Raw genomic sequence first — 13,656 nt, 5'->3', positions numbered from 1 at the left:
AACCTCCGCCCCTCTCCACGGGAGCTTAGATGAATCGCTTGAAAAACCTTACGTTTCCTTTTAGGTACCTTCTAGCTTTTGAGTAAAACAAACCAATCTTCTATGAACTACAAGTCACATTACTGGAGAATGTGGAAGTCGTGAAGTTGTACAGGATATGGGATAAATATCTCACCCTATGTGACTTTCTCCTGTGGGAGTACACAAAAGGAAAAAGTTTATCGAACATAGCCAAAAATTTGGATCAACCAGAGGAATGCATTCGGCATGTTCTGCCAGACATAACACGAGAGTTTCCTGCTGGAGTCAGTCAAGGGTGTCTTCCAAGACGACTTCAAGAACTGGTGGAAATTTTGGTGTCTATGTGGAATTTTAATACTTGTAGTAAACTTTCACGTTTTAGTAAAATTGCGTAATTGTACTGTGCAAAGTAAAACTTGACTCATGTAAAAAGCAATCAATAATGTTGATTAAAAGATCCAATATAAGTCAGGCAAAAATTTTCTTGTAGGCCTTATATCTGAAGAACTGCATATAGTGTAGCCAAACTCAAACTATCACTTAATTCAGCATCATGTGTTTATTCCGTAAAAAATACGAAAACTCGATTTAGGGGCCGTTCAAAAATTTTCTGGCCCCTGATCCAAGATCCAATATATTTGAATCAAAAATTTTCTTGTATGCCTTATATCTGAAGAACTACATATAGTGTAGCCAAATATATATATATACGAAAACTCGATTTAGGGGCCGTTCAAAAATTTTGTGGCCCTTGATCCAAAAAATTATTATTGGCGAAGATCGCAATCTTTTAATACTTTTTTTTAATCATTTCTAAAATTCTTGTTTTTCACCCAACATTTCCAAATGGCAAGAATACATAAGTTTCATGTTTTGAGAAGAACAAATGAGTGCCAGCAATTAATTACATTGTTCCGTACATCGAATCTTGTTTTGCATATTTGTAAACTTTGCCACCACAAATCATTAACATTCTCATCTTTCCCCTATGTGGTCTATCTCTCCCACAATGGCAGCGGTTTATCTATTACAAGAAGCAGAGTTAAGAAGGGTAGTTTACTTGTAGCTTTAGAACGCGGGAAACTTCATTATTTTAATTAACGCATTATTTTATGATGAAATACGTCAGCAAAACCGAAGAAATTTACATCAAGAACTTGAATATTGCTTTCAATGAAATTTAGTATTAAAAAAAAAAAAAAAAGTTTTCAACCTGCTCAAAAATCTCGTTTACTGAAGTAATGTGTGGACTTTTGCTTCAGGTAAACATACACCGCCTTATGCAGAGTCGTTTTGACGTATGATTAGTATCATACTAAAGCCATAACTACTGCAGGAAATATATGTTAGTCGAACTCTTCAGTATGACACTACTCACGCGCAAGAACGACTCTGCATAAGGCGCACGGTGTCTACCATATATCCACCATGACATTACACCAATATTCACGCTGCACTCTGGTGGATAGTTTACGAATTGGTTCGTCTTACGAATTATGGCCCTGGTTCGTCTCACCCAGGGAGTCCATCTCCACTGGACTTACTCTATACAAATAATTCTTCATAAGGACTAAGAAATACAATTGAATTTGGATAAAGGTAGTCTAGACAAGCAATGGGACTTAAAATACGTGTACTCTTACTTAGAAACCATACTCACGGTAACACTGCTGTAATATATCGCCAATCGGTTTAAACAAAATGGCACTTGGCTGAAGAAAAATTATCGCACATGTGGAATGAGAAAAGCATTTCGTAAAACGAGTGCACTTTTATTTATATGCCTTTTAACAAGATAACATGCATAACAAACTGTACATAATGTATAAATTCAACAATTAAATATACTTTACTTTCAATTTTTCAAATGAGAATGTTAAATTAGTCTGTGTAAAATCATAATAGCGTTTCTGTGGTTGAACGTAATTTTTAATACGTTTCTCAATTTCTATTAATTTTAGTTAATTTTGAAACATATAATTCCAGTTAAGTTAGCAAATATCAGAAGGGCCAAAATAAATATAGATATTAGTGTCGAAAGGTACATCAATATTCCGATAAGCTTAGTTAAAATGGACTAATGTCAAAACAACTAGACAAAATAATAATAATAATAATAATAATAATAATAATAATAATAATAATAATAATAATAATAATAATAATAATAATAATAATAATAATAATAATAATAATAATACAAAAAGAAAGAAAAAAAGGCGACAAATTAAACTATCAGAATATAACCACTTTGGTCTCGACCTACATACACAAACCCATTGTCATAAACTCATTTATTCATTATTTTGGCTGTATGCAGCTCAAGCAGTTTAATTCTCTTTTTAATTTAAAAGGAACTAGCATATACTAGCAGACGACGTTTCTATGTGTATGTGTGTGTGTTCTCTCACTCCGAAGATGCATGTGGGCGGAGTGACCTTGATCAACACTTCTTCAGCCAATCACAGCTCTGTATGCTCTTACGTCACTTAACGCGTGAAACCCACGCGAACAGCGAGAGCTAAAGAGATTTTGCGGGAGACAAACACTCGGCGCCGGAAGAGATAACGTACAACAGCATATACTACCCTGCTGCAATAAGACATTATGTAATCATCTTTCACATTTAGTCGAATCGAGTTATTTTTCACATTTTAAAACACATCAAGTATTATTATTACCTTAATTGTTATATCCAAGTTCAAAGATATGTAAGTATCAATATAATTAAAATTCTCAAATCAATTGACGAGTATTTTCTGCGATTGTGCATGTCATCCCCTCACGCCTCGTGGTGATTCGTTTAGGTGCATGGTGCAAAATGTACTTTTTACTCATTATTTGTGTAATTTGTTAATTTTCGGAAACATGATGCTAAATTTTTTTTTGTGTCTCTAAAAGTGGTACGTAGAATTTTTGCTTACGTGTAGTTGACGTTGAAAGGAGCTTTTTTCGGATAACTTGTTTCATCGTCAACGCTCGAGCGAACGTCCTACTTACGACTATATAATATAATGTTTGCTCTATCTGGATCACCATCCTATGGAGTAAACGTTATACCATTTATCATTTTTATAATATATCACATTACAAAGGGTATCTCAACAAGAGCGCCATATTTAATATGCTCAAAAAGACACTATATTATTATAAAATGAAAACTATTTTTACATACGTACTACAGGTAAATGTTGTGATTTAAGAATCTGGAATTTGATTGACCTGGCAATACTGGAATTTTGTCACTGTAAGTTCATTTTGCAGCTTTGTGTCAACATGGAGCGCTACACAAAGGATCAGCGAATTTTGATTGAGAAAACTCATTACAAGTATGGTGAGTGTTATGCACAGAGTGTTAGAAAGCTTCGTGTAATCTTTAGACGTGAAAGTGCGCCCAACTAAACAACAGTTCGTAGATTGATATATATAAAATTGATGATACAGCTCCGATAGTAGACATTAAATCACTCCTTCTCGATCCAGTCTGCCTGTTGAAAACATCTCTATTCTGCATGACAGTGTTATGGCAAGTCCCAAAAAATCCGTTTGGCACCGTTTGCAACAGGTGAGCATTTATAGGAGTCCCTACACCATATTCTCACAAAAGCTCTGCACACACACGCATGTATAAAAATCAGCTAATTTAGAAACTGTAAACAAATAATGATTTTCAAAGGAGAAACTTTGCCTAATGGGTTTTGCAAAGATGGATGATAATTTTGGAAGAAACACAATGCTTAGTGACGAAGAACATTTTTATCTAAAGGGTGTTGTTAAAAAAACAAAACTGTAGCATTTGGGCGGCAGAAAATCCTTGAGAAATCCAATCCACACCAAATTACAGTGTAGTGTGGCTTTTGAGTTAGTGGAGTGATAAGACCTTATTTCTTCCAATATGAAGATGGAAATATTGTTACAGTTAATAATGAAAGGCAGGACAACATGATTACTAGTTTATAGCGGCCACATTTGCAAGGAATTGACATTGAGCGTATGTGGTTTCAATAAAATGACTCTACTTGTCTCTCCTCCCATGATACGATTACTTTGCTTTATGAGAAGTCCCCGGCCCGTAAAATTGCTCGCGACGATCATCAGAAATCGCCACCAAACTCTTGTGGCCTTATTCCTTGTGACTACTTTATTTTGGGGGGTTCCTGAAATCATGGTTTATGCAAACAAATCCAGAACAGTGCGGAAACTTAATAACAGAAGCAAACGTGTCATTAGCCATTTTAATAAGCGTGTAAATAAATAAATAAATAAATAAATAAATAAAACCGAGAGAATGCGGTGCAAGTCGTGGAAAACGTATGATCGACATGATTTTTCATTCTTAAATTGGAATATTTACTTGAATGTAGATACGTAAAAATATTTTCTATTTTATAAAAGTAAAATACGTTTTGGGACATTTTAAGTCCGGTGTTCTTGTTGGAACACTCTTGATCTCATGATCAACTGGAAATTCACACAGACTTAAGGAGCTATTTATTGCATCCGTATAGTAGTTCTAAGCCATTACCTTTCTTTCTCTGTATAGCTGACAGAGCGAATTCATTGCATGTTAAATCGTCCAGAGATAGCACTGCGTAGAAAAGTCGTATCAAGCTGACATGCAGTCTTGTCATCTACCTCAATTAATATGATGAGGGTAAACCTTTCTTTTTATCGAAGAATAATGCTACAGAGTATATAAATTAGCTACTGCAAGCAATAAAATCTTATACCTACCGTTACTACACCGAAATTTCTACAATATTCGATTCAACACATTGAACCGAAATTTCCACAGAAATCGATTTAACAAATTTCATTAAACATCCACCTGGTTCTATGCCAATGAATATGAAACACTGGAAGGAAGATGGAACAAGGAAGATAGAAAACACCATATCCTCATCACAAATTGTTCTGTAAACAGTTTTACAATTACTGAGAAGAAGAAAGAAAGAAAAAAAAAGATATATATAATCTACTAAATTTCTACCTTAAAAACTATAGTTATCCTTTTCATTGAACACAAGAAAGAAAGGAAGAAAATAAAAAATGAATTAAGAACCAATTCAAGAAGTAATCCGGAGGACTGTGTCAATAAGCAAAGAGTGGGGTTTGCAAATTATATAATAGAAAAATAATAGGAAAATAATATAATAGGAAAATAATAGGAAAATAATATAATAGGAAAATAATATAATAGGAAAATAATAGGAAAATAATATAATAGGAAAATAATAGGAAAATAATATAATAGGAAAATAATAGGAAAATAATATAATAGGAAAATAATAATTGTGGTAACAACAATATTCGCTTTTTTTTTTTTATATATATATATTTCACATATATGCTGGTAGATGCTTTAGGATACATGACTTAAATATCAACGTTTTTACTTTGTATCACGAATTTTGGTGATGCACTTAGATAATTTCACTGTACTCTGTAATATCCTTCAGTAGTATCTTAAAATTGCTAAATTAAACGCATTGTTAGGTTTTTCCTTTCTGTAGAACTATCATAGAAAAAGTAGTAAAATCTTAATTCTCAGAAATTGTAGAAACAATGTTTTTCTTTTATGAAAACTCATGGTTTGTATTGTAAATAATGAATATCACTGGTCTTTAGATATTAAATACTTCCTGTGAGTAAAGTAGTGAACAGAACAGACTATTTCCGGTATCCCGGATGCACAAACATTCCGGTATCTCAGACCTATGATTGTCGCCTGCACTGACTCACTCCCGTAAAATGATACTCTTCATAGCACAATCTGCTTGTGTGATGCGCCGCACAGCTAGGCAAAATATCATTAAAAATAGTGATTAAAATTAAATTCTTAATTTTGTTTTTCCTAGAGTTAATTAGCTGCCAACATAGGCGGAGCTATGGGGGCACAGTAGGGCATTGCTCCCTAACATTTTGACAAAAAATAATGCCATCTGTAAGATCCTTCAATTCTCATTTGAATTTACCGTCCCTCCCCCCCCCCCCAGCTAACAAAAGGTCTGCGCCTCCAGGAGACAATTTCTAACTGCGCCCATGGCTGTCAATATATGCTGATCACCATCTGGTGCCATCAGAACAGAGTTTCAGAAGGTTATGTTGATTGCAAGCCCGTGTGAACTGAACTGTGGTGTCTACTGATTTCAAATTTAAGGGTCTGAGAACTTCTTATTTTCCTAGGCAAAGTTGTAAAGTTACGCTGTGTCTGGGAATCTGTTTAATAAATAAATAAATAAATAAAACAAGAATTTTAGGAATGATCGAAAAATGCATCAAAAGATTGCGACCTTGGCCAATAATTAGATTTCGGATCAGGGGCCACAACATTTTTGAACGGCCCCAAAATCGAGTTTTTGCATTTTCTACGGAATAAGCACATCATACTGAGTTAACTGATAGTTTGGGTTTGGCTACACTATATGTAGTTCTCCAGATACAAAGCCTACAAGAAAAGTTTTGTTGAAATATATTGATTCTTTGATCCAATAAAGGAGGAATCCATGAACCTCCGCAACCTCTACATAAGGTTTCTCATTTAACAATTTAGCGTGTAAAATCGTAAATATGAAGATTGGACAAAATTATTAAAACTATTTTTCGAGACTCCTAAGGAAGTCAGGAAATCCTCTACCTGTCATTGCGGTCAAATTGTCCAAGTCTCCACTTTCACTATCATCATGAAAAAAACATAATCAAAGTTTCTCTGTTTCCACTGAATGCATGCATAAGTCTAGAGGTAAAATCCCATTGAATAGAAGATAACAACGGTAACTATTTTGACATTAAAACAGAAAGTTCATGTAACCTCTAGAGCAGGGATTCTCAATCTTTTACACTGGCGTACCACCAAAGAGTTACCTCCTTAAGTCGTACGTACCACCAACAGCGGCTTGCGTACCACCAGTGGTACGCGTACCATAGGTTGAGAAACTCTGCTCTAGAGAATGTAAGAAGAAGGCAAGCAGTGATTTCAGATCGCAGAAAAAAAATCGAGGTTTTTGTTGCATTCCAACGAGTTTTCTAAGACTAAAATCATTACATAAGCATAGCAATGCGTAAAGAGATCTTTAGGATACTTTCCCAATATTTTGCTTTGAAGTCCATTGAGGTGGTCATTGATCATCGAAGACACATCGTATGAGCAATTTGCTTGTCCACACACTAATATGTGTCCAATATTTTATTAAAGTAATTGAAAAGACCGATCTGATAAACCTGAAACCGACATAAAAGATAAAAAATAAATTGGATTGTCAATTTTTCCCAAAATGACAACTACGTACATTAAATAGAATATATATACAATATGATTTTTGTACAGCCTTAAAACCCTCCAAAACTGTGGAAAATAACATTACACAATTTAAGAGATATTACACAGATCCTAATGAAAAGTCGGGCATTTATGAAATAAAATGTAGCTTCCAGGAGTTATATAGGCGAAACGAAAAGAAATGTAAAAATCCGAGCAAAGGATCACATCGTCGCTTTCAATGCAAAAGGGCGTAACTAACATTTTAAAAATTTTACAGGAGGAGCAAAAGGAAGATTTTGTGGTATGTTCAAGTCAACATAACTTTTTCACTACTATATGGAGAGCTTTAATTTTTTGCACGCTTAATGGCAAGAGACAGGTGTTCCTTTTCGTGTAAATGTTACTTTCAAGCTATTCGTCTATCTTGACAAAATAGCAAAGTTTTTCACTTATGCTGTAAATAGATGTGTGTTAACTTCTAGTGTTTTTAATAATAATGTGGCGTATGTTTTTTTTTTTTTTTCATATTTTTTCATAACTGTGAACACAAAGAACATTAAGAATAAATTTTAATAGTTTAATATACTTTTTTTCTTATTTTTGTTATAATTATAACGGTTTTATTACTATAATGTTTTTCAAGTTTCGCTACACGACATAAAATGTAAAAATTTAGATTAAAATAGCACGAATTAAAGAGATAATTATCTGACAATTGTTATTAGATAAGTCGTTTCTTAATACATCTTCATAAAACTTAACGAGACGTACATTTTATTTGTAGCTGTTAAAATAATTCAATGTAAAAATTTCCAACCCGAAAAGAAGATTAGTGCAAATTATGTGTTAAATTTAAGAAGCTGACGGAAGATGAGAAGAAATTAGAGCTGCATATCCAGGAAGAGCATATACAAAGAAAGAAGAAAACGAAAAAAGGAAAAGTCGTAGAGGAAAATGAATAAAGCATATAACCTACAAACGGATTTGTTTTGATCTCACAGCAACATTAGTCAAGGAAACAAGGATTTTGCGAAACAAAATTTAAACAAGAAATTCTCATCAGCGTGTATTTAACTTGTGTTAAGTTAATTAAAATAAAATTGGTTAATAACATTCAAAAATATTTTGGATTTTTGATAATAAATCATACTTTTCGGGCTATTTCTTAGCACCCATTCAACGATCTCTCAAATCTTAGGAGACATGACAAGACAGCTATGACAACTCCAATATAGTGCCAAATATGGTGCCAATCGGTGGAACAGGGACTGAGAAATAGCTTTAAAAGATTAACGAACTATTGAGACTCTATTGTATGGTATATTTACACCCAACATCTTAAAACTCATTAAAGGTATTCTTTTGCAGTACTAATTAAATATGATGACACTATTTTGCTGTAACGAATTCAAAGAGTATTCTTAAAGTAATAATCGGTTGGTATTATTTTCGGAATTTAATCTATTAATCTTGAGAAAAAATATCAATGTAAGAAAAAATATATTATTCTTTTTTCAGGTAAATAGTCAGGATCTGCATCACTATCATCTTCTAGCTCTGTGCACACTCAGTAGGACCATTGTCGTCGTTATACGTCAGAAATCTGCAGATATCTTCTTTTTAGGGATGCGCACGAGACGAGTAGAGACAGGATTTTCCTGACAAAATTCGAGTCGAGACACGGCTCTTCCAATAGAGAAATATACAGTTTTCGAGTCGAGACATCACTTTTACAGCACTTTTTCGAGACGAGACAGCCACAAATCTTGTCTCGTGCGTATCCTTACTTCTTTTGCAATAATTTTGCTTTTTCATGTTCATTTTCATGACTTTCTTGTTTAGCTTCTCCTGATACAATAACTAAGTTGTTTCCTTTCTTATAAAGTTAAAAAAAAAAAAAACTTTTATACATTAACCACGTTTGCAATATCAAAGTCGTAAAAGAATCCAAATCTACAATCACAAACAATCTGTAGCGACATTTACATACAAAGAGAACAAAAAATTACACATTGTGGCGTATGAACGCCGTTCTATCAGCGTTTACTCAGATTGTACATTGCAGAAGGGCGTATGTGTCATTTAAGCCCTTATGTTTTGTACAACTTACTTATATATCTCTTAACGCCCTTATGAAAATTACCCTCTGCAGTTGAATGGTTCTCCCTACAGTAACTGTAGTCGATCGACATCTGTCGGAAGAGCTGAAAATCTCAAAATCCGAAAAAAATGTAAGTTACGCCCTTTTGTATTGAAAGCGATGATATTAGAGGTTCAAAAGCGGAAAGTCGGGTGTCAGGTTTATCGAAACATTTAAAACAAACGCAACACACGGTAGAAGATTCAAAACTTTTATTTGGAGCTAGAAATGAAGTAGAGGGACTGGTTTTTGAAAATTTATTTATTCATTTGAAAAAAAAAAAGTTAAATTTAGACAAGGAATGTTTGAGTGACGAATGGGAGGCGATAATTACCAAATTTTCATAGCATTAGCATGAAAATAAAAATAATAATATGAGTTGGCAACCTTCCAACAAGGAACAAGAAAGGTGCACAAATTAACTCCGCTATATTTTAGTTTGCATCATCTTCATTTGGAGATTACTGACGCACTTGACAACGTGTCCATACAACGCAGCTCTTTCCTTGGTAAATCCGTTCTATTTCTATTCCTTGATGTTTCTATTCTTTTTCTTCCTATCTTTAACCTCCGTGACGAAGATCCAGCGAAGAGTCGAAAGCTAGGAAGTTTAAAGAAAATTCAGAAATTATAGGAATCTATAAATAGAATGATAGTTAGCGTGGTTTTGCATTGTCTGTAATTGAAAAGAGTTGCTGCAGTTTTATCAGCGCTTATGTAATGAATTCCAAGAAATCAATCCACGATTTGTTTCTTTCGTTGTTGCCGAAACGTTACACGAAACAGATGAGAGTTGAGATTTCTGATTTACATCGGATGTTTCGTTGAGCATAATATCTACACAATCTGTTTTGAATTTCGCAGCAAACTTCATACCATAGTACATCAGTAACAAAATTTATTAAATAATTTTGAATGCTTGTTGAAGTGCTGCGGAAAACTGTAATTTGATGTATATTATCAACCTACAAAGTAATATTCCTCAAGCAGAAGTATCCCTGTATGAAGACGATGTTAATGTTATAGTAAAATGGAAAATAAATTAGGATGTTGAAGGTAGTGTAAATAAGACCCTTTGTAAACTATCTCACTGGGTTCAAGAAAGAAAAAAAAAAAAAAGCTTAAATTAAACATTGAAAAGACATGAGCAATCAATTTGCATCACCTGCGCAATAAACATGCACAGCCTGTGAATATTTTAATTGAAAATAATGAAATAAACTGTGTGAAATCAACAAAGTTCTTAGGAATTTGGACAGATAACAATCTCTCCTGGGATGTGTATATAACTAATCCTAGAAAAAAAAATTAAAGATTCTACTTTAAAAAATAATTTAACTTGGATTATTCCAATCGAATTTAATATGTGGCATTATAGTTTGAGAAAATACACAGAGAGCCAAAGTATCTTTTAGAATACAGAATAATAATGATATCAACTGCTAAACCAAGAGATAACTGCAAACCAATATTTTAAAAAACTCATATACTCCCTGTACTCTGTTTGTATATTTTAAATCTACTGATATTTGTAAAGAGGCACCTAGAGGATGTCCTTACGCAAGTAGAAGAACAACATGATCATAATACAGGAAATAAACAAGACTTTTCTATCGGAGAACACAGAACTGTATTATATAAAAAAGGGTGTAAATACGCTGGTATCATGCTTTACAATAAATTTACCAAAGATACGTATAAAGACTCAGTACTCTGTTGATAAATTATATATATATATATATATATATATATATATATATATATATATAATATAAAACTAGAATTATTAATTATAACACCGGTTTTACTCGGTAAAGGAATACATGAATTGTTAACTGCATAAAAATTTTACATAATCTACAGTAAATCAGTACCATTACTTGGTTTTAGTATTAGATATATGTGCAAGGATTTCTACACACACTGCAAGTAATAATTACTTTTTCTATTTTTAATAATGATAATCATGCAAAATGTAAATATAATAATGATATCACGCAAAATGTAAGCCATAATTATTAACCTAGTGTGTGCAATTTACATTATTATTATTGTTTTACTTTTGAGTTTATATATAAATGACGTGTCCACTTCTGATGCATTGTATTACAGTGCTATATATATGAAAAAAAGGACGAAAATACAATACAATACTTTTTTCTTTTTTAACAAGTGGAATTAAATTCTTTATTTGCGATAAGAAATTCTGTTTAATTCCTTATTTAGTAATTCTGCATTTCCGTTTTGAGAGTGAAATTGTAGCTCCTGTTTTGCTAATATCAGAAAGCATTAATCAACTTATTTAATATATATGGTTCAAATCCTCGTACCCTTAATTTAAAACATTTTTCTTAATTAACAAACATGTAAAACTTCTTCACTACACTGCATTCGTATATTTAAAATTACATTCGTCTGTGATTTTGTGAGGCGTAGTCGAAGTTATTAAAAACACAATCTGGAAATTCATCGCTTATTCGGGGGACTTTTGTATTGTTTTCCATTTCTGAGTCCTTCCGACGACGTAATTTTTGTCTTATTGTTTGTGGGAAGAATTGGTCAGAACACAAAAGGACCCATTGTGTAGTGGGAGATTGGACACAGATAAGATAATTTAGTTTCTTTCTTCGTAGTGCTCTGTCCTTACTGTGAATGTATTCAATTTTGTGTGTCCCGGTTGTGATAAAATTCGATTTCATTCTCGTTATCCGACTTCTTAGGTTTTTGAATAGGTTCCGTTTGACCAAACGTTCATACAGTTAGTTGAAAGGAATTCATAAATAGTAGCAATAACTTATTTTTTAGTAAGTTAATACCTAGAACAGTCTATAGTAATCAAACAAAGTTAATTTAATAATCTCTACCAATTAAAATTTAATAATTCAGCAGAAGAGTGTAGGTTCTTGTTCAGAGCGTGGACGAGGGCTTGAAAATACTCCCAAGATCCCCAGTCCACGTTCTGAAAAAAAAAAAAAAAAAATGATAGAATCAAATTAACTTACTAAGAAAGAAATTATTACTATTAATGAATCCACAATTTGTTATAATGCCTAAAATTACTACCAAATAATTAAACCCTTCAATTAACTGTATGAAAGTTTGGTCAAACGAAACCTATTTGAAAATCAACAAAGTCGGATAACGAAAATTATAACGACTTTTATCACAACCGAGACACAAAAAATTGAATACATTCACAGTAAGGATGGAGCACTACGAAGAAAGCTTTAAAAAACGGAATTTATTCAGAAACCTAAAAAGTCGGATAACGAGAATGATTAACGAGTTTTATAACAACCGGGATACACAAATTTGAACACATTCACAGTAAGGATATAGCACTACGAAGGAAGCTACTATATTATCTTACCTGTCTACAATCTTCTTCACTGTACAATGGTCTCCTTTTACGTTCGTGCCCAATTCATTCAACAAACAAGAACTCACAAAAAACAAACAAAAATTACGTCGTCTGAAAGACTCAGGAATGGAAAACAATACGAAAGTCTTCTAAATAAGCAATGAATTTCCAGATTGTACTTTTTATAACTTTGAATATGTCCCACAAAATCACGGACGAACGTAATTTTAGCATATTAAATCGTACGTTTTCTCAGACTCCAGCTGATACCATTCCACACAGAAATCTTCGTAACTCTGACGAACCAAATTTAAAGATGTGTGAAGTAGGAGAGAAACAAGGTTATCAGCCTATATTGTGCATCCTTGAAAAAATTCCCTATTTCTACAACTGTTTCAGATAACCTCAATAAAGATTATTATGTTTTTACTAATAGTACTATTAAAAATAATATACACATAATAGTAGAACAACTGACTCATCTAATTAATTGGAAATTAATAGAGCTGTTTCCAGATTGTCTTAAAATCGCTGTTATCATTCCGATATATGAAAAAGGACATAAAACTGCCCTAGCAACTAAAGACCAATATCCCATGTACTAATTATATCAAAAATTATTGAACACTGTATGAAAGATAAACTAACCAAATACTTTGAAAATAATAATGTAATTAGTTGTGTGTACAATACGGGTTTTGGAAAGGTATGACTACAATCAAAGCTGCTGAAAAAAGTTGTGTTTGAGATAATTGATGCTTTTGAAAACGGTTCATTCTCTCGCACAACATTACTAGACGTAAGCAAGGCATTTGACACTGTTTCGCATGATATATTGATAGAAAAAAATGCATTACGGCGAGAGGAGTGGAT

This window comes from Thermobia domestica, chromosome 9 (assembly GCF_964235325.1).
Source record: "Thermobia domestica chromosome 9, izTheDome1.hap1.1, whole genome shotgun sequence".
Classification (NCBI taxonomy): domain Eukaryota; kingdom Metazoa; phylum Arthropoda; class Insecta; order Zygentoma; family Lepismatidae; genus Thermobia; species Thermobia domestica.
This window is presented reverse-complemented; position numbering follows the sequence as displayed.